Source organism: Hyperolius riggenbachi, chromosome 6 (genome assembly GCF_040937935.1).
Source record: "Hyperolius riggenbachi isolate aHypRig1 chromosome 6, aHypRig1.pri, whole genome shotgun sequence".
Lineage (NCBI taxonomy): Eukaryota > Metazoa > Chordata > Amphibia > Anura > Hyperoliidae > Hyperolius > Hyperolius riggenbachi.
Genome location: NC_090651.1, coordinates 51461217 through 51481054, shown reverse-complemented (window position 1 = coordinate 51481054; position 19838 = coordinate 51461217). Strand labels below are relative to the sequence as shown.

The following is a 19838-nucleotide window of genomic DNA, read 5'->3' as shown; positions in this document are numbered from 1 at the left end:
TGAGTGTCTATGATCTACATTGATCTGCTGAAGCTGTGTTAAAGTCTGAATTGATAAGAGACTGGTGACGAACGGAAACTAGAGTGTCCGACAAAAATTACAGTGTCCAAATCAGAGATGTGTGCCAGCACACAGTGGAAATGGGGCCTTAGGGTAAGTTTACATTGAATCATGTATATCGCAACAAATTACTGGCTTTCGGGAATGTATGTGTCGCAACGCACTGTATGTGGTCACCACTCATTTGTAACGTGGATATTATTGAAGCAGACTGGTCTGTACACGCAGATAGGCACCCAGTATAACAAGTTAGAACTCTTTACTGAAGAAAAACATGCAGAGATAAATCATACGCAACCACCGGGAAGCTTACTTAGAACACAGAGGAACACAGAGGGAATCCAGGAAATAACAATGCCATAGAGATCATCATCACATTTTACAGACAGTGACATCTTGTGGTTGTTTTACTATACTGCAATTTAGGTAATAATCCTGTTGATACCTTCAGCAGGTATAACGTGCATGTTATCTGGTAGCGCACAGATCAGCTTGCTTTATTATGAGGGAACCCAACACACTGCGGAGCCAATGCACCGGTGTGAATGGACCCGTTGGAGAGCGTTTTTGTACGATTATAACTTAACATTGTAATGCACCGTGCTTAGTGTAAACGCATTCATTTAATACTTTGTTTCTGTGACTGAAGTGGACATAGACTTTGCTTGGTACGGCACTAACAATGGTTATTTCTGTTATTTTTTTTTTTATCTAGTGAAAGTTACACTCATCCCAGCAATGAACATCTGTAAGTAGATAAATAACCAGCGCTTAGCCGAAGTCTCAGCAGGAACTTCTTATTAAATTACGAGCATAAATTCATCAGAGGGCTTCGTAACAGCGGTTTATGCGTTTCAGATCACTCAGGGTCCTTTATCATGATTAAGAACCCTGCATGGTCCGAAGCGTGGAACCGACCGCTGTTACTGTACCCTCTGATGATTTTCTGTCTGTAATTTATAAAGGAAGTTTATGCTGAGACATGGGCTAAGTGCAGGCTATTTATCTACTTACTGCTGGTCCTACCTGGGGAGGAGGCAAATATTATCAGTGGCAGACATAGGCTTGTGCAGGCCGTGCAACTGCTCAGGGGCCCCATGTCCCCTAGGGCCCATGCAGCTCCATCACAGCAAGCCAAGGCCTAGATTATCCTATAGGTATGTGTATATTGTAGGCAGAATGTGAGCTCCTCTGAGGACAGTCAGTAACATGACTATGTACTCAGTAAAGTGCTGCAGAATATGCCACTGCTATATAAATACATAATAATAATATGGTAGGACATTACACTAGTCTATTGTGGGATTAGATTGTGAGCTCCACTGAGGACAGTCAGTGACATGACTATGTACTCTGTAAAGTGCTGCAGAACATGTCAGTGCTATATAAATACATAATATAATAATTATATGGTAGGACATTAGACTATAACTGTATTAGGATTAGATTGCAAGCTTCTCTGAGGATGATCAATAACACTACTATGTACTCTGTAAAAAGGACTGTGGAAGATATCGGTGCTATATATACAGATCAATAATATTAATAATAATGATATGGTACTTTTTTGACCGTTTACATTTGTTTACTAATTTTCATCTGTGACACTGCTGAATGAGGAGCAGTGATAATTGCTTGTGGCCCAGTAATGTATGAGACACAATAGGTAGAACATATGCGAAGCAGGTAACTACGCCACTCAGCGCTGAGCACCAAGCTGGGCGCCCTCATAGCACCAATGCTGTGATGTGTGCCTCGCGCAAAAGCAGGACCGTAACTAGAAATCACTGGGCCCCCCTGCAAAAATTTGGATGGGCCCCACCTCTGGGGCCCGCTCAGGGACGTTTTGGGGGGCAGGAGAGGTCGCAGCATGAGGGCAGGGGGGCCACTCCCCCCCTCCCTCACCTCAGCGCTCCCCCTCCATCATTAATCAGCGGTAGGAGCAGTGGCGGGCAGGAACACAAGCATACCTCTGTGCTTCCACTGCGGAGGTCCGATTTCAAAGCATCTGACGCTACTTCCTGATAAACAGGAAGTAGCGTGTGGCACTTAGACATCGGACCTCCGCGGTGGAAGCATGGTATGCTCGTGTTCCTGCTCACTGCTGCTCCTACCGCTGATTAATGCTGGAGGGGAAGTGCTGAGGGGAGAGCCTGAGGTGAGGGAGGGGGGAGTGGCCCCCCTCCTGCCGTCATGCTGCGACCCTTCCTGCCCCCCAAAACAGCCCTGAGCGGGCCCCAGCGGTGTCCCGGGCCCCCCGGCGGATGCAGGGCCTGCCACCCCTATTGTTACGCTGCGGCGCAAGAGTAATTTGGGTATCCGGCGATCAGTAGACCCCGAATTACATCTCCCTCCGAGTTGCTACAACTCAGAGGGGGAATAGTATGTAACGCCGCCGGGGAGTTTAGCGGGAGCAGGGAGAGCCGTCGTTCCACTCACCCTGCGCCTAACTCACCGACGGCCGTACATGTATGCAAAATATATACTACATGAATACAATACCTACAGAATGCATCAAAGGTTCACGTACTTTTATGTTATTGACATTTTTTCAATCCCCCCATGATCTGTTATGCCCACGCACATGGGCCCCATTCATTTATTCTGCACAGGGGCCCACTGTTGGCTATGTCTGCCACTGAATATTATAACAGCTGGAGGCCCCCGTCTGTGCATGGCCGGTTCCAGCTACAATGGGGCCCCAGGTCAAAAGTAACTTGGGGGACTCCCCTTGCAACGCCCCCTTGCAGCCCCAAGCCAACTTCCATGACCCATCCCACCACCCTCCTAGCCACACAAAAGCATTAGGTGTCCATCATATGTCCCCAAGAGCATTGCTGTGGTCCTCATTATTCCCTTCCTCCTTTTCCTTACAAATCCAGAGTATACACACAGCGGAGTCTTACCTATTCCAGGCAGGACACAGGAGGCAGCACCATGCTCTATACTTCGGCCTTCTCCCCACAGCGCCTTTCTTCCTGGTACCTTGCAGGCATGTATGGGGTCACAATAGCTGGAGGGGAGGGGACACACCCTGGGGGGCCCCTACAGGCTCTGGAGCAATTGCCCCCTTTGCCTAGTCTGCGTGGTTGTTGAGCTGGGATCTCTAGTTCTACAATTCTACTGTATAACTTATCTATTTTATCTTGGATTCCTACTGAAATGGGGCCCACAATGGAGAGCATGTCACCTCAGCCAGTTAGCTGCATTTAGTGAACGCAGAGAGTATAGGGTGCGCTAGTGTAATAGCAAATTACACTGAAGAGTGTTCTTGACAATCGTTTCTGAGAACAGTGGAGGTTTTCTTGGAATTCTAAAGCAGTTCGGAGTATCTTGCCTTATTCTCAACAGACAAGGACCCTGAAATGCACCTGAAGCATCGCTGTATAGAGCTCAGTCCTTGATTATTACTTTGCTAATAGCATGCCTTCCCGTTATACTGCACCTGTTATCACGGCACAATGCTGGCAGGAGTCTATTCAGCTTAACCAGCATTCAATGGAAAGTGGTTCCTTCATGCAAAAGTCAGTGAATAATTATATGCATTTTAGAAAAGAAGCAAGTTTCCTTTAAACTCCCTAGTGTTATGATTATTTCCAGATTTTAGCTTCTGAAAGTTGTACAATTTTTTCACATGCTTTTAGACTCTAAAAATAATACCACTAGATATATCTACGGCAGCCCTGCACATTACTCACCTCCCATGGATCAAACTCGGGGTTACCGCTCTGAGCTGCAGATTTCTGCCCCGAGCCTGACTTGGGATTACCTCTAAGGAGGTTAAGCTTAGAAAGGAACTCCAGACCAATGGCATAGCTATAAGGAATGCAGAGGTTATGACCGCACTCACCAAATTGTGAATACTTTGGCGCAGTTGGTGAGCTTAAACGCGTTAAAGCGCAACCAAGAGCCCCTGTCACTGTTTTCCTGTTGTGTGCTGCAGCCCCTCTGTATTTATATATTTTAGCTCATTGGTAGAGTAGGTCAGCAGCATCAAGGGACATCAAGGGACACAACATACCAGACAATGAGTCTTCTTAGGGTTAAAACAAAACAATAGCACTTTGTCATTCAAACAAAGTCCAAACAGCAACAAAAATACACCACTGTGGGTATTCGGTAGGGTTGTGGTCACACACAAAATATACAACCTTCTGAGTCTGTACCAACTCTATCTCAGGCTTCTTACCTTCTGCAGCCACACTGGCTTGTGAGTGACACCCTGGGCCAGTGTCTTGGGCCACTTACCTATCAAGGCTTTTCTTGGATTCTCGGTACTGGAGTCCAACTCCCTCCACTCCACTCCTCACACAGCTTCTCATGCTTGAGTAGGCCTGGCAGCCTCCCTGCTGTCAGACTCCCAGGAGACACCTTGCTCCAACACACAACCCACTGCATTCTGAGTGATGCAGCCTCTTATGCAAATTCACACAGGTTAACCAATTACCCCTCCGTCTGCCAGACTCAAGCCTAGGATTGGAGGAGTGGCGTGCAAGGCCCACCCATCTCCAAATACATGCCAGTCCTGGATTCCAACCCAATCTACACAACAGTGATGTTGCTAAATTGCAACAACAGTCACCATCCAGGACCTTTCCATCTAAATCCAAAACAAAAAGAAGCAGACATCTGCTCTGACCAGCACAATATATATATATATATATATATATATATATATATATATATATATATATATATATATATATATATATATGGCACTAACTTTTTAAATTTTTCGATGTTAAAATCCCCTTTAAAATCTGCTCAATAGTGTCAATTAGCTTTGTTTTATTGCAGTGTATTATCAGTAACAGTTGTCTAGGTATCTACTTCACTCATTGGTACTGAAGAAGTGAACAATGGAATACAAAGAGGTGTCCAGGTGAAGCCATCTTGCTTTTTGCTTTGGAATATTTCTTTTTCCAGTTTTTTATGCTTAGTTATTTTTAAGAGTTGCATCAGTGAACTGTCTGAAGCAGAAATTTTTTTTTCTGACATAAGAAGTTAATAACACAGTTTCTTTCTGCACACTTCTATTTTATTGAGAACACCCATTTTTCATTCAACTATCAAGGAACTGAGAGCAGTTTTGTTGGGCTTACCACAGTTGGTATAGAAAAGAATTAAACTCCTTTTAAAATATTCACATTTTGTTGCTTTGCAGCCTGAAATGCTGCACACAATAAAATAATTTTTACAGCTGCATTTACTCAATACCGCTAATAACAGCCAAGTGAAAGCTAAAATAATGGTTAAGGAAAAAAAATGTAATAAAATAAAAAAACATAATCACTATGTCAGAGAAAGGATCACTCCCCTAAGATGTACTTTGATGTAAATTCAGTTGGATGTAACTAATCACCCTCTCCATTCCACACCAAGCTTATTAGCTGTTAATATTTTGATAAGCTCAACATAAAGATGGATATTCTTGGAGCATTCCAGTGCTTGGTAATGCATGTGAAAGTAAACAATCAATTATGGGTGGCAAGGTACTGTCAGACATTCTCAGGGTCAAAGTCGTGGACAAGCACAAGTCAGGAGATGGATACAAAATCAAACCTAAAGGCTTTATCTTTCCCTTGGAATATAGTGACATCTATAACTATGGATTATTACTGGGACCCTTCCCAAATAAGCCTTTCTTTCTAAATTGGATGGAAAAGTGTGGAAGAAACTGGTCAGTGAGGCTACGATGCTTTTAAGTTACAAGTACAAGAATTTATGGCAAAGAGTGGTCATTGTGTGACTACAATATCACAAGTGCTCTACAAATCTGGCTTGTATGAAAGGGTTGCAAAGAAAAGAGAAAAAAAAATCACCTTGAAGATTCTGTGGCCAAATGCAAAAAAAATGTTATGATCAGATGAGACCACAATTAAACTTTTTGTCTGCAACACCAAAACATGCAATGTGGCTAACCATCCAAAGAACAAAGTCCCTACAGTAAACCTTGGAGCTGGAAGCATCAAAAAGAACCCCGTGTTCAACGCTTGATGTGTATTGTAATGAGTAAAATAAGTACTTGATCCCTTATCAAAAGATGACTTGTTGCAAAATCCTTTTTTGGCAATCACAAGCGTCAGAGGTTTCTTGTAGTTGGCCACCACATTTCAACAATCTCAGTTGGGATTTTGGCCCATTCCTCTTTGCAGATCCTCTCCAAGTCAGAAAGGTTTCAAGACATTTGGCAACTCAGACCTTCAGCTCCCTCCTCAGATTTTTTATCGAATTACAGTCTGGAGACTGGCTAGGCCACTCCAGAACCGTCATGTTCTTCTCCTTGAGCCACTCCTTAGTTGCCTTGGCTTTGTATTTTGGGTCATTATCATGCTCGAATACCCAATCACGACCCAGTTTCAATGCCCTGGCTGAGAGAAGGAGGTGCTCACCCAAGATTTTATGCTAAATAGCCCTGCCCATTATCCCTTTGAAGCAATGAAGGAGCCCAGTCCCCTTAGCATGGTGAAAAAGTCCAAGGTCGGCTAGCACACCAATGTTGAAAATCAAGGATATTTATTCCTCATTGCATGTGTTAAACATGAAATTTCGTGTTTGACACATGCAATGAATAATAAATATCCTTGATTGTCAACATTGGTGTGCTAGCCGACTTTGCACTTTTTATGCTGCATTGATGTGGCTTTTGCATCTGGGCTATGCACCCAATTCCAAAGGGTAAGGTGTGCCGCTTCCAAACCTACTACTGCTTAGCATGGTGGGGATGGCTTTCTTGGGGTGGTAGGTAGCATTACTTCTCCTACTCCAAACACGGCGAGTTTTGTTGATGCAAGAGAGCTCAATTTATGCAATGCAGGGTGTTGCGATAATGCATTGCTTCATGCATTTTTGTCCAAAACAAAACACAGCGCAGATTCTGATACTGTGAATAGGATCAGCAGCACAACCGACAGCAGTGCAGATGGCGTTGCGTTGTAAATGCATGACCCTCTCGATAATGTGAACAAAGCCTTAGTCTATAGCAGAGGCGTAGCTAGGGTTTTCAGTGTCTGGGAACAGGCTATGAGTGTGGCCACGTATCAGAATGTGGTCATGGGTGGAGTCAAATGTACAAATGCTGTATGTGCCCCCCTTCCCTCTGTTAAAGATAGCAAAGTGTGCCCCCTTCCCCATTCCGATAGCCAGATGTGCTCCCCTTTAGGTAGTCAGATGTGCCTCCCTATTAATAGCCAGATGTGCTCCCCTTTAGATAGCCAGCGAGCCACCTCTCATGTACGTGGGGGTGCAGCAGCAGTGCTGAGTGCCCTCACAGTGCTGCGCCCAGGGACATATGTTCCCCCTTGCCCACCCATAGCTACGCCTCTGGTCTATAGTCAAACTGAAGTGAAAGTGTATTTGCATACCTATATTCTTAACCCTTACAGTGAAAAAAAAGAACACAGCCTAGTTGTAACGATTGGTGTCAGCATGCAGAGAGAATCTGATTCTTGGCGATCTGCAGTACCACCAAGAATGCAGATATACGCCTGATTATCGATGATCTGCAGAATCAGCGATAATACAGATGTATTGCTAACCTCTGGATACCAGAATAGTGAGAGTGTTTGGTGCAACAGTAACAACTCTGAGTGGAGACCACCAGAGGAGCTGGCGGCCTAAGACTCCTGAGGAATTCACCCCTGACTGTGGGTGATATTCCTGTAGCCTGTGGACCCCTGGGCGAGGGACCGAGGCTGGGTTGCAGGAAGCCCTGCAGCTAATATGAAAGGTATTGCCCTGGACTGGGCTAACGTAATACAGTAATAGCACAATCCTAGTCTGGGGTGTGAGGTCCGTAGTCACAACACCCTGGAACTAGTCTGGAGCATAACATAAATGATAATACAATTCCCTAGTCTTGGGTGTGAGGTCCGTAGTCACAACACCCTGGAACTAGTCTGGAGCATAACATAAATGATAATACTATTCCCTAGTCTTGGGTGTGAGGTCCGTAGTCACAACACCCTGGAACTAGTCTGGAGCATAACATAAATGATAATACTATTCCCTAGTCTTGGGTGTGAGGTCCGTGATCGTCAACACCCTGGAACTAGTCTGGAATATAACACAAAGACAATACAGTTCCCTAGTCTTGGGTGTGAGGGCCTTGATCTCAACACCCTGGAACTATGCTAGAGAATACACAGAAGATACACAGTATTCCTAGTCTGGGGTGTGAGGGCCTTGATCTCAACACCCTGGAACTGGTCTAACAAATAAACAGTACAAGGTAATCTGGCTCAGTGTGAATTCCCAGGTCCTCCTGGTTCAAACACACTGTAAGGATCTGACTATGGTCTGAATGCTTCCACAAAGTGTTTGCAATGGCAGACAACCAGCAACTGACAAGCAAGCAGAATATATAGTAGCGGAACTCTACTGCCCCGCCCGAGCCACTCAGCCAATCATGAGTCCTGCAGGAATCAGCTGATCTTCCTGATCAGCTGACACTTCCCCTGCTGGTATAAAGGTCCTGACTTCTGGCCAGCGCGCACGTAGCTTTTCATCCATCTATGTGGACTAACAGACCCAGCCACTCCAAAGGCACGCTGCTGCGTACAAACTGCCACCTTGGACGCGGAAACAGCCGCTTTGCTATTAGAACATGCGGCGGCCTTTCCGCGTTCTGCCACACTACCAGACGCGTGCCTACGCGTGCAAACCGCCGCGTTGGACGCGGAATCAGCCGCCTTGCTTTCAGCAGACGCAGCAGCTTTTCCGTGTTTTCTCACACTAGTCTTACTGTATGTAAGACTGGGACTGTAAATACACATGTTTGTGTCAACATGTTAGTTGCCACTTCAGGTACCCTTTAATAGCATGCAACCGTTTTAATGAACCATTTCCTTTAAACATAAACACAAAGTTTCAGGATAAGGTTCGTTTGATCAGGAAACATCTCACAGCTTGATTGTCTTATATTGCCAAGCGGTGGACAGCGGCTTTTGTGCCTTCCGCCTCAACGCCTCCATTGTACGGACGCCTTTCATTGTAGCCAGCCCATACATCAAAGTGACACTCGGAGTTTGACTTTAAAAATGTAACACCTCCCGGAGTTTCAGATCTTTATTTCTTTTGACCGGCAGTAAGGAGGTGTTCATAAAACAACTCATTCATTATGTTTTTGACAGGTGAGAATGTTCACATAAATACAGTGACACCTCTCATAGTGGAGAGTAATAGCTGTTTGTGAAAACGCATCCGGCTACCTGCGATTCTGTTGTCACTTCCTCGTCTCGCTCTTTGGTAGATAATCTCTGAAGGTGATGGATGAAGCCCGTCCTAAGCCTGGCACACTGCGGGGAACTTTGCCTGCATGCCACTTCCAGACCGACAGTGCCAATCATGGCCACAAACGGTCACGGAGTAGGATTGGTTGCTGCTGGAGGAAACAAGAGAAATGGCAAAACATTCAGCTCCAGGTTGAGATGTCGGTTCCTAAGCACAGATCTAAATATGCAATTGGATAGGCTAGTAAACACACTACAAACTGTTATCATTTAGTGTAAAAAAAACTTTTTTAACCACTTGAGGACCGCGGTGTGTTAAACCCCCCTAGTGACCAGGCCATTTTTACTAAAATGGCCACTGCAGCTTTAAGGCCTAGCTGCAGGGCCGCACAACTCTGCACACAAGTGATCCCCCTCCCCCTTTTCTCCCCACCAACAGAGCTCTCTGTTGGTGGGGTCTGATCGCTCCCCCAATGTATTTTTTTTAATAAATATTTATTTCTTTTATTTTTAAATAAAATGCTGTATTGTTTTATTTTTACAACCCTACCTCCCTCCCCCGGCCTGCCAATCATTGTGATTGGCGGTGATAGGCTTCAGCCTATCACCGCCGATTGCTTCTTTGTCCCCCAGGGGGACAGCCGTGTCACATAGTCCCCAGTACAGCGCTGCCTTACATTTCAGTGCTGTACATGTATATTAGACAGCGGTTTAGCTGTCTAACAGTCTCCGAGCGGCGATCGCCGCTGGTAGACTTGAAGGTGGAGCGGAGCTCCGCCTTCCAAGCAGGAATGCGCGCACAGTAGCACGCGCAATCTCCTGCTAGCCCCATAGAAGGCCGTTCACGCCAAGCGGTGTGGAGCGGTCCTGGGGCTGCCGCCACGTCCACACCAGTCGGCATGGAGAGGTTGGCAAGAAGAAAACAGCTGCTTTAAAAATCTGCCCTTCTCACCTGCAAGGCCAGCACTACAATATAGGCAGTTGGGGGCCATTGCCCTTGGGGCCCAGGGTCTGTAGAGCCCCCCAGGCATCCCCCATTGCCTCTTGCATTGCATTGCATTATGAATCGAAGCCAATGTGGGTGGAGCTAACTGTAATGTAACAGTGTAACTCAATCACCTCAATTCACTAAGATCATGCTGGAGATAATAAGGCAAGAGAAAACTTACCACCATGCAGTGAGAGAGGTATCTTATCGCTTCATTCCTTAAGATACCTCCTCTGTAGTTAATTTACCTCTTCTGTAGTTATTTTCACATGCAGTTAATTAACCACTTCCTGCCCCATGACGTGAAAAGCAGTCTTTGCACTCCTCTCCCCACACAATCTTAGATAACACGGTTTATCTCTAAGCTGATAACAATGCTACACAGTTGTAAAGGAATGACCACAAACCCCTCTCTTCCTCCCAGGGAATTCAATGGCAGGATTAATGTGTAAACAGGTGTAAAACAAACATTCCAGGAGCAGACAGATGTAACGATAGAGTAGGGTATACTACTAATACATATTAAAACAAATGAACTGTTTAAGTAAACAGGAGAGATAGTCAAATACAATTTGTGGGTTTAATGTACAATAGAAGCTATTTACATTAAAGCTATAATGTATGAAAGTGGATAAATTGTGTATTTTTTCACTTTTTTCCTTATTTTCCTTTTATTAATTACCTTATTTTCTATGTATTTTAAAAGCAAATATCAGCCAAAAAGCCTAATTTGTCCTGTATTAAACAATATATAGATCATTTAGTTGTGATAATTATTTATAAAGTTATTACCAAAGTAATCAGAGCTGAGCTGAACTGTGAAAATCACCAGGGTAGGGAAGTGGTTAACAACCTGTCTTTAACTTTGGAGTTATTTTAAAGAGAACCTGTACTGAGTAAAATTATTTAAAATAAACACATGAGGTAACTTCAAATGAACATTACATAGCCACCGTGCCATCAGTTCCTCTCAGAAGCTCACCATTTTCTTCTTACAGTGATCCCTTCCAGTTCTGACAACATTTTGTCAGAACTGAAATATATCAGTTTCTGTCAGTTATATATCAGTTGCTGTCAGTTACAGCTGAGAGGAGAACTGATGTGTCCATGTTTCCCTATGGCTCAAGTGGGCGATGTTACAGTTTAACCTCCTTGGCGGTAACCCCGTGTGTGACACGGGGTAAGCCGCCGGAGGGTGCCGCTCAGGCCCTGCTGGGCCGATTTACTTAATTCTTTTTTTGCTGGACGCAGCTAGCACTTTGCTAGCTGCGCCAGCACCCCGATCGCCGCCGCCGCGCGCCCGATCGCCGCTATCCGGTGCGGCGCGCGGCCCCCCCCCCCCCAGACCCCGAGCGCTGCCTGGCCAATCAGTGCCAGGCAGCGCCGAGGGGTGGATCGGGTCTCCCAATGACGTCCCGACGTCGCTGACGTCGGTGACGTCATCCCGCCCCGTCGCCATGGCGACGGGGGAAGCCCTGCAGGAAATCCCGTTCTTTGAACGGGATTTCCTGATCGCCTATCGCCGGAGGCGATCGGCGGGGCTGGGGGGATGCCGCTGAGCAGCGGCTATCATGTAGCGAGCCCTCGGCTCGCTACATGATAAAAAAAAAAAAAAAATTTTTTAAAAACTGGTGCGCTTCCCCCTGGCGGTATTTTTCATACCGCCAAGGGGGTTAACAGTGTGCTGACCAGGAAGCTGTTATGGGGTGATGGCCATTTTCAAAATGGAGGATGGAGAATTCCATTGATCACAGTGGACAAACAGGATGCAGGAGAGGAAAAATAGATTGAGGAGTAGACTACACAGGAGGTAAGTATGACTTGTGTATGTTTATTTTGACTTTTAACCACCCTGGCGTTCTATTATGATCGCCAGGGTGGCTGCGGGAGGGTTTTTTTTCAATAAAAAAAAAACTATTTCATGCAGCCAACTGAAAGTTGGCTGCATGAAAGCCCACTAGAGGGCGCTCCGGATGCGTTCTTCTGATCGCCTCCGGCGGCCAGAAGTACCATGGAAGGCCGCAATAAGCAGCCTTCCGTGTTTCGCTTACCTTGTCGCCATGGCGACGAGCGGAGTGACGTCATGGACGTCAGCCGACGTCCTGACGTCAGCCGCCTCCGATCCAGCCCTTAGCGCTGGCCGGAACTTTTTGTTCCGGCTACGCTGGGCTCAGGCGGCTGGGGGGACCCTCTTTCGCCGCTGCACGCGGCGGATCGCCGTGCTGCGGTGGCGATCAGGCAGCACACGCGGCTGGCAAAGTGCTGCTTTTTATTTGATGAAAATCGGCCCAGCAGGGCCTGAGCGGCAGCCTCCGGCGGTGATGGACGAGCTGAGCTTGTCCAGACCGCTCAGCTGGTTAATGTTCGGTTCAGGTTTTCTTTAAAGAAAACCTGTACTGAAAATAAAAGTCAAAATAAGCATACACAAGTCATACTTACCTTCCATGTAGTCTACTCCTCAGTGTTATTCTCTTGTCCCGCGTCCTGTTTGTTCACTGTGATCAAGGGCATTTTCCATCCTCCATTTTGAAAATGGCCATTACCCCATAACAGCTTTCTGGTCAGCACACAGTTCAGTTAAACTGTAACATCGCCCACTTGAGCCATAGGGAAACATGGACATTACCTGGTACATCAGTTTTCCTCTCAGTTGTAACTGACAGCAACTGATATTTTACTGACAGCAACTGATATATTTCAGATCTGACAAAATGTTGTCAGAACTGGAAGGGATTACTGTCAGAAGAAAATGGTGAGCTTCTGAAAGGAACTGATGGCAAGGTAACTATGTAATGTTCATTTGAAGTTACCTCATGTGTTTATTTTAAATATTTTTACTCAGTACAGGTTCTCTTTAAGGATTGAAGAGTTAACTTAAAGACAGAAGAGTTAAGCTGCCCATACACCTAACGATTTTGCCGCCGATATACAGCAGATTCGATCACTGTGATCGAATCTGCTGTGAAATCGTTGCGCAAACGCTGACAGAACTATCGATTTCCGTCCGAAATCAATCGTTCCCGCCGATTCCCGTCGAAACATCTGTGCGGAAGATTTCCCTCGATCGCCGACGGGTCGGGAGTGCGTCGATAGCGGCGTTCGAATGCCCGACGACCGACGCTAGCGGCAATACATTACCTGCTCCGGCCGGCGCGACTCCCCCTCTGTCCCCGCAGCTTCTTCTCCTCCCTGGGTTCCGGACCGGATCCTGCTTCATTGAACTTCCTGTCCCGGCAGGAAGTTTAAACAGTAGAGCACCCTCTACTATTTAAACTTCTCCCGGACAGGAAGTTCAGTGAAGACAAGCCAGCCGGACCGGAGACCAGCGCAGAGAAGAAGCTGCGGGGACAGAGGGGGACTTGCACCGGCCGGAGCAGGTAACGTATGCGGGCGGGGACAGCGGCAGCACCACCACCACAGATTGTGATCGGATTTATGCTGAAATTGATTCACAATCTGTTTGCAGTAAAGGCAGTCATACGATCCCTCTTTGATCAGATTCGATCAGAGAGGGATCTATCTGTTGGTCTAATCTGATGGCAAATCGACCAGTGTATGGCTACCTTCAAGTTTAGATTTGCCTGAGGTAAACTGTTTCCTGAATAGACATGCCTCATCACCATGGTGATAACTACAGAAACGTTATTAAAGACAGGAGATAAGCTTAGTGAATTGAGGCCAAAGCAGTAGGCCTGAGTTTCCTCCCAAAACACAGTTAGGCAAAGTGACCATAAAGGTATTTAGACATTGCTATGCGTGTATCTTACAATAATCCTACTGTTCAGAATGCAGCAGATAGAGCAGGAAAACAGCCTGCAGCTCTGGAAATAACTGCATCCGGAAAAGTCTGCTGAAAGTAGGCCGTGATCAAATACTTTGAAACAAAAGTAAACCCAGAATTAGTTTTATACAGCACTCAGGGTAATACATGAATAGTAACAGCAAAGAGGAGCACAGAATACTTGTTTCATAAGAGAAATATGCATAGCTCCCAACTGTCCCTCTTTTGGAGGGACAGTCCCTCTTTGGGAGCCATGTCTTTCTGTCCCTCCTCCTCCTTTGTCTTTCTTTCCAGACTGTGTCCCTTTTTCTATGTAAATATATATATTTCTCTACTAAAAATGTGTTTGATTAACTCTAAACTTTATTCCCATCCTTTAAATTGTTATATTACTAATTTTATAAATATTTATAAATGTTAATATAAAGGAAGATTAACCAGGATAAAAAGGACCATGTGTTGTTTGAATTATAAAACAACATATTTTTCTTATGAAATATTTATGATATGCGTTACTAGGGGTGTGACAGGTTCGTGATCAGGGGTGTGGCAAGGGGCATGGCTTAAGTGTCTCTCTTTCTCATCTTAAAAAGTTGGGAGGTATGAATATGCTTGAAACTGCAATACAGCTTACTTCTTGGCTTGTCCGGATTCACCTGCTGGGTTGGTTAATCATGTGACACCCAAAATAGGCGTGGCCAATTTATGCAGATAGCAGGTTGGCTGCACCCAGGTGTGATTGCTGCCGATGGACTCAATTTAAGACTTTTATAGCTAAGCTTGTTTCAAAAGGCTTGACTTGTTCATTAGTGGTATCCCCACCCCCACCCCCCCCCTTCCCTCCAGCAAATGTATATACTGAGCATAGCGGGAACGCAGTGCCACAGTTCCAGGATCGATACAGGTTTTCCGGCAGCAGTTTTGAAAGGTAAATGCCATTTTCAGTTGCTTTGTGAACACTTTTCCACCAGCCTTGTTTACTAATAGCATTAGAAGCGGGAGATCAGCAGGGATTCCGCCAATCAATTCTTTCAAGAAATATCAACATCTCAGGCCGCTTACTTTTGAATTTTGATTGTAAACAATTCAATTTGTTCTAGAAATGTGAAATTAGATGCATGACCACTCATTTCATATTGTTAAATTATGCTTAAAGGGAAGGTCCAAGCAAAATTAAAAAAATTAGTTTCACTTACCTGGGGCTTCTACCAGCCCCATGCAGCCATCCTGTGCCCTCGTAGTCACTCACTGCTGCTCCAGTCCCCCGCTGGCAGCTTGCCGACCTCGGAGGTCGGCGGGCCGCATTGCATACATTTTTACGCATTCCCGCTAGTGCAGGAACAGTAACACATACATTTTTACGCGTTACTGGTAAAAATTTACACATTGAACCACTAATGCGTAAAAATGTATGTGTTACTGTTCCTGCACTAGCGGGAATGCGTAAAAATGTACGCAATGCGGCCCACCGACCTCCGAGGTCAGCAAGCTGCCAGCGGGGGACTGGAGCAGCAGTGAGTGACTACGAGGGCACAGGATGGCTGCATGGGGCTGGTAGAAGCCCCAGGTAAGTGAAACTCATTTTTTTTTATTTTGCTTGGACCTTCCCTTTAAAATACATTTTTTCTTTTTTTTTTTGCTTTAAATTTGCTTTAAGGCCTCTTTCACACAGAGACGTTGAATTAGAGGGGATGTTAAGGTCGCATAACGTTCCCCTAACACAACGTATGGTGGTGCATAACTCAGACGCTACATAGAGACGCGTTATGCGTCTCTTGGTGCGCCTTTTTCGTTCGATACCGGTAGAACGAAAACGGCGCATGCGTCCAAAGACTGTGGAGACCATGTGATCAAAACACTCCGCATCACGTGGTCCCACCAGCCAATCACCGCACAAAGCGGTCGCTCCAGGAAGTAAACACTGCACGTCACACAGTGCAGTGAATATTAATTAGCCATGTGGCTAGGGACAATAGCGGACTCTCCCCTCCTCCTCTCCTGCACTGAGCATGTGCAAACAGTCTAACGCGGCTAAAACTGCGTATAACGCACAGCATGCTGCACTTTCTTGGAACGTGCATCGCTACACTGTAACGCAACGTGGGCACTGTGATCAGCCCATTGATTTTTCATTACTGTGAGTTGGGCTGCGTTACAGGCTGCTCTAACATGCGCCTGTAACGTCTCACTGTGAAAGCAGCCTCAAGGGCAACTGAAGTTATAAGAATATGGAGCTGTCTGGTCTATTTGGCAGCAGTAGTGTCTGAATCACACCAGAAACAAGCATGCAGCCAATATTGTCAGATCTGACAATAATGTCAGAAACACCTGATCTGCTGCATGCTTGTTCAGGGTCCATGGCTAAAAGTATTAGAGGCAGAGGATCAGCAGTATAGTCAGGCAACTGCTATTGCATAAAGAGACACTGAAGTGGAAAAAAAATTACGATGTAATGAATTGTTTGTGTAGTACGGATAATTAGTAGAACATTAATAGCAAAGAAAATACACTCATATTTTTATTTTCAGTTTTATAGTGTTTTTTTTTATAACATTGTATCATTCTCTAATATTTGCAGTTTACACACTACTCAGCTTTCTGAATGATTTTACAGAGCAGCCCAGTGAACTTTTGAACTGTTCTCTGCATAAAACAACCAATACAGTGATTGACACTTGAGATAACAAGCTTCAGAAGAAAGAACTCTTGGTGACTTTGAAAGTCGTGGAGCTCAATGGCTCTTTTGCATAGATATTTAACAGCTGGAGTTTTTTTTAACTCTTCCTGTACTGGAAACAATATTAGACTTATAACTCTGCTCCTAATGTTTTATTTCTTTATTGTAAAATTTCAACATGAAAACGTTATCTTTGCCTATTTTAGGCTTGTTGTATTAATTTAAACCCCCAATAAAAATGATTGAAACATAATGTTTTATTTCTTAGCTGTACTACACATACAAATCATTATATCATATTTTTTTATTCTCTTCAGTGTCTCTTTAACCTCCCTGGTGTTCAATTTCCCCAGGATTTCTGTGCAAAAAGTGATCCAGTTAATTTTCATAACCGTTTTTCCTGTAGCTTGCCGAAATCCCCTTTACGACAAACGTTCAGCTACTCCTCTTCTTACACGCGACTTTACACGATGGGCGCAAACAGGAAGTCAAGTGAGTGGTACTTTGCTTACTTTTCTTAAAGATTCCCATCCGCCATGGCGGTCGTTACGGGTGTTCGTCACTAAACGTCGTTGGCGTGATCGCGCACCTGTTCCAAGGTACCGAGATCGCTGAAATGACTGCTCGTCGCTCAAAAAATGCTGGAGACTCATAGAAGTACATATACTTTGGCAGCCATGACTCAGCACTGGATGCAAGCTAAGGTACGCCAATGATCATTTCTCTTAAGGAACTGAAGGGAGCCAATCAAGAATACCGTCCCTTTCATCCCATTACTGGGCATGAATAGCATTAAAAATCAACAATAAGTTTAATGTTTTAGGCGTCTTGGGTACATGAGGGTAGTTTTTTTTGTCAACCTTTAACACCAAATTAAGACTACGGGGCTCATATGCAATTCACTTTTTCTTGTGAGTTTTCTCCTAGGTGGTATTTTTATACGTTGTTCATAAAATGCCTTTTAAACCAGCAAGCAAGAAAATACTTAAAATAATTGACTTTAGTTTTCACCTACTTTTTGGTACTTTTTTTAGCTGTAAAGTGCTGAAAAGTAGTTGTAAAAAGAAGATGAAAAATTATTTCTTAGGAGAGAACTCAGGAGAAAAAGTGGCCATAGACTTGCTGAGTCTCCGGAAACCAAAGTGGGTCACTGTGGAGGACCCACTTTCTAGGCTAAAATGCACCCAGGGCGAGGGTGTAAGAATTGCGCCCCCCACGGAGCCAGGTATAGGTGCCTTCAGTATAGGTTAGCCAGATCTAGTTGCACTCAGTATAGGTAGCCAGCTATAGGTCCCCCCAGTAGAGGTAGCCAGGCATAGGTACCCCAGTATAGGTAGCCAGGCATAGGTGCCCCAGTATAGTTGCCCCCAGTATAGGTTAGCCAGGTAGGTGCCTCCAGTATAGGTAGCCGGTATAGTTGCCCCCAGTATAGGTTAGATAGGTAGATGCCCAGTATAGGTTAGATAGGTAGATGCCCATAGCTAGGTGGGTGCCTCTAATATAGGTAGGCAGAATAGTAGCCCCCAGCATAGGTTAGATAGGTAGGTGCCCCCAGTATAGTTTATTATTACAACATTTGATCAATAAAAGGTGATTCTTTCTATGGTAACTTCTGGCGCTTCTCATACTTTTCTATATAAGGCCCCCAGTATAGGTTAATTAGGTAGGTGCCTCCAATATAGGTAGCCAGTATAGTTGCCACCAGAATAGGCTAGATAGGTAGGTAGGTAGGTGCCCCCAATACAGGTTAGATAAGTAGGTGCCCCAAGTATAGGTTAGATAGGTAGCTGCCCCCCTGTATAGGTTAGATAGGTAGGTGCCTTCAGTATAGGTTAGATAGGTAGCTGCCCCCAGTATAGGCTAGATTGGTAGCTGCACCTCAGTATAGGTTAGATTAGGTAGGTGCCCCCCAGTATAAGTTAGATTGGTAGCTGCCCCCAGTATAGGTTCGATTAGGTAGATGCCTCCCAGTATAGGTTAGATGGGTAGCTGCCCCCCCCCCCCCCCAGTATAGGTTAGATATGTAGCTGCCCCCCCAGTATAGGTTAGATAGGTAGCTGCCACCCCAGTATAGGTTAGATTAGGTAGGTGCCTCCCAGTATAGGTTAGATTAGGTAGGTGCCCCCCAGTATAGGTTAGATTAGGTAGGTGCCCCCCAGTATAGGTTAGATTAGGTAGGTGCTCCCCAGTATAGGTTAGATAGGTAGCTGCCCCCCATCATAGGTTAGATAGGTAGCTGTCCCCCAGTATAGGTTAGATTAGGTAGGTGCAATCGGAACCTTGGAGGTGAGTTACTATTTAGTCAGTAGATAGAGGGGGAGGTGCACAAGACTCAGGGCCCCAAAACACTCCGGAGTGCTCCAAGCACTAACAAGATCCAGCAGGTGAAGACAGTGTAAAGGCAAAAGGCGGCTGGGCACATCCAGTAAAAACAGGTCTTTATTATGATTCCATTTAAAAGCAATGCAAAAGACCAGAGGTTAAGGGCTTGTTTCCACTGTAGCGGTGCGGAATCGCCTGGATTCCACCGCAGAAGAAATCGCATGCAGGTGCGTTTTTTACGCGTTATTTTACGCGATTACGCATGCGATTTCGCATAGGTTAGGCTATGTGCGTTTTTAACCATGTCACTGCCTGTGTTAATTTACATTGGTTCCTATGCGGAATCGCATGCGTAATCGCGTAAAATAACGCGTAAAAAACGCATGCGATTTCCCTATTAAGTACATTAGCGGCGATTTGCATGCATTCCACTAGCAGGCGAATTCGTTGGCTCTTTTGTGCGTTTTTTAACCGCTCATAAAAACGCACCACGCAAACGCTACAGTGGAAACAGGTCCATTCACTTGCATTACATGTGCGAATCTGCATGCGTTGGACGCATGCAGATTCGCGATAGTGGAAACGAGCCCTAATGGTCAGCCAGGAGAGAGGGTGACAAGCATGGAAGAGACGTCTAAAGCTGTTTCGCACTCAGCACGGAGTGCTTCATCAGGACCTTAGTTACTATTTACATCGCTTCCCTGCGCTAACTCTGCAGTCGGAGGGGGGAGCACGGAGGGTGGCCCGGAAAGAGGAAGGTAGGGAGAGGTCGGGCTGCCG

The 19838-nt window shown here is 45.3% G+C and overlaps 1 long non-coding RNA gene across 1 annotated transcript in view; it reads left to right on the top strand.

Annotated features, from left to right (window-relative positions):
• The window catches only part of LOC137522422 (uncharacterized), a 119930-nt gene extending 103018 nt beyond the window's left edge, over positions 1–16912 (top strand). Inside the window, exon 4 of the long non-coding RNA XR_011022293.1 lies at positions 16638–16912. This is a non-coding gene — a long non-coding RNA (uncharacterized lncRNA). The remainder of the gene's footprint in view (positions 1–16637) is intronic.
• Positions 16913–19838: the final 2926 nt, after the last annotated feature.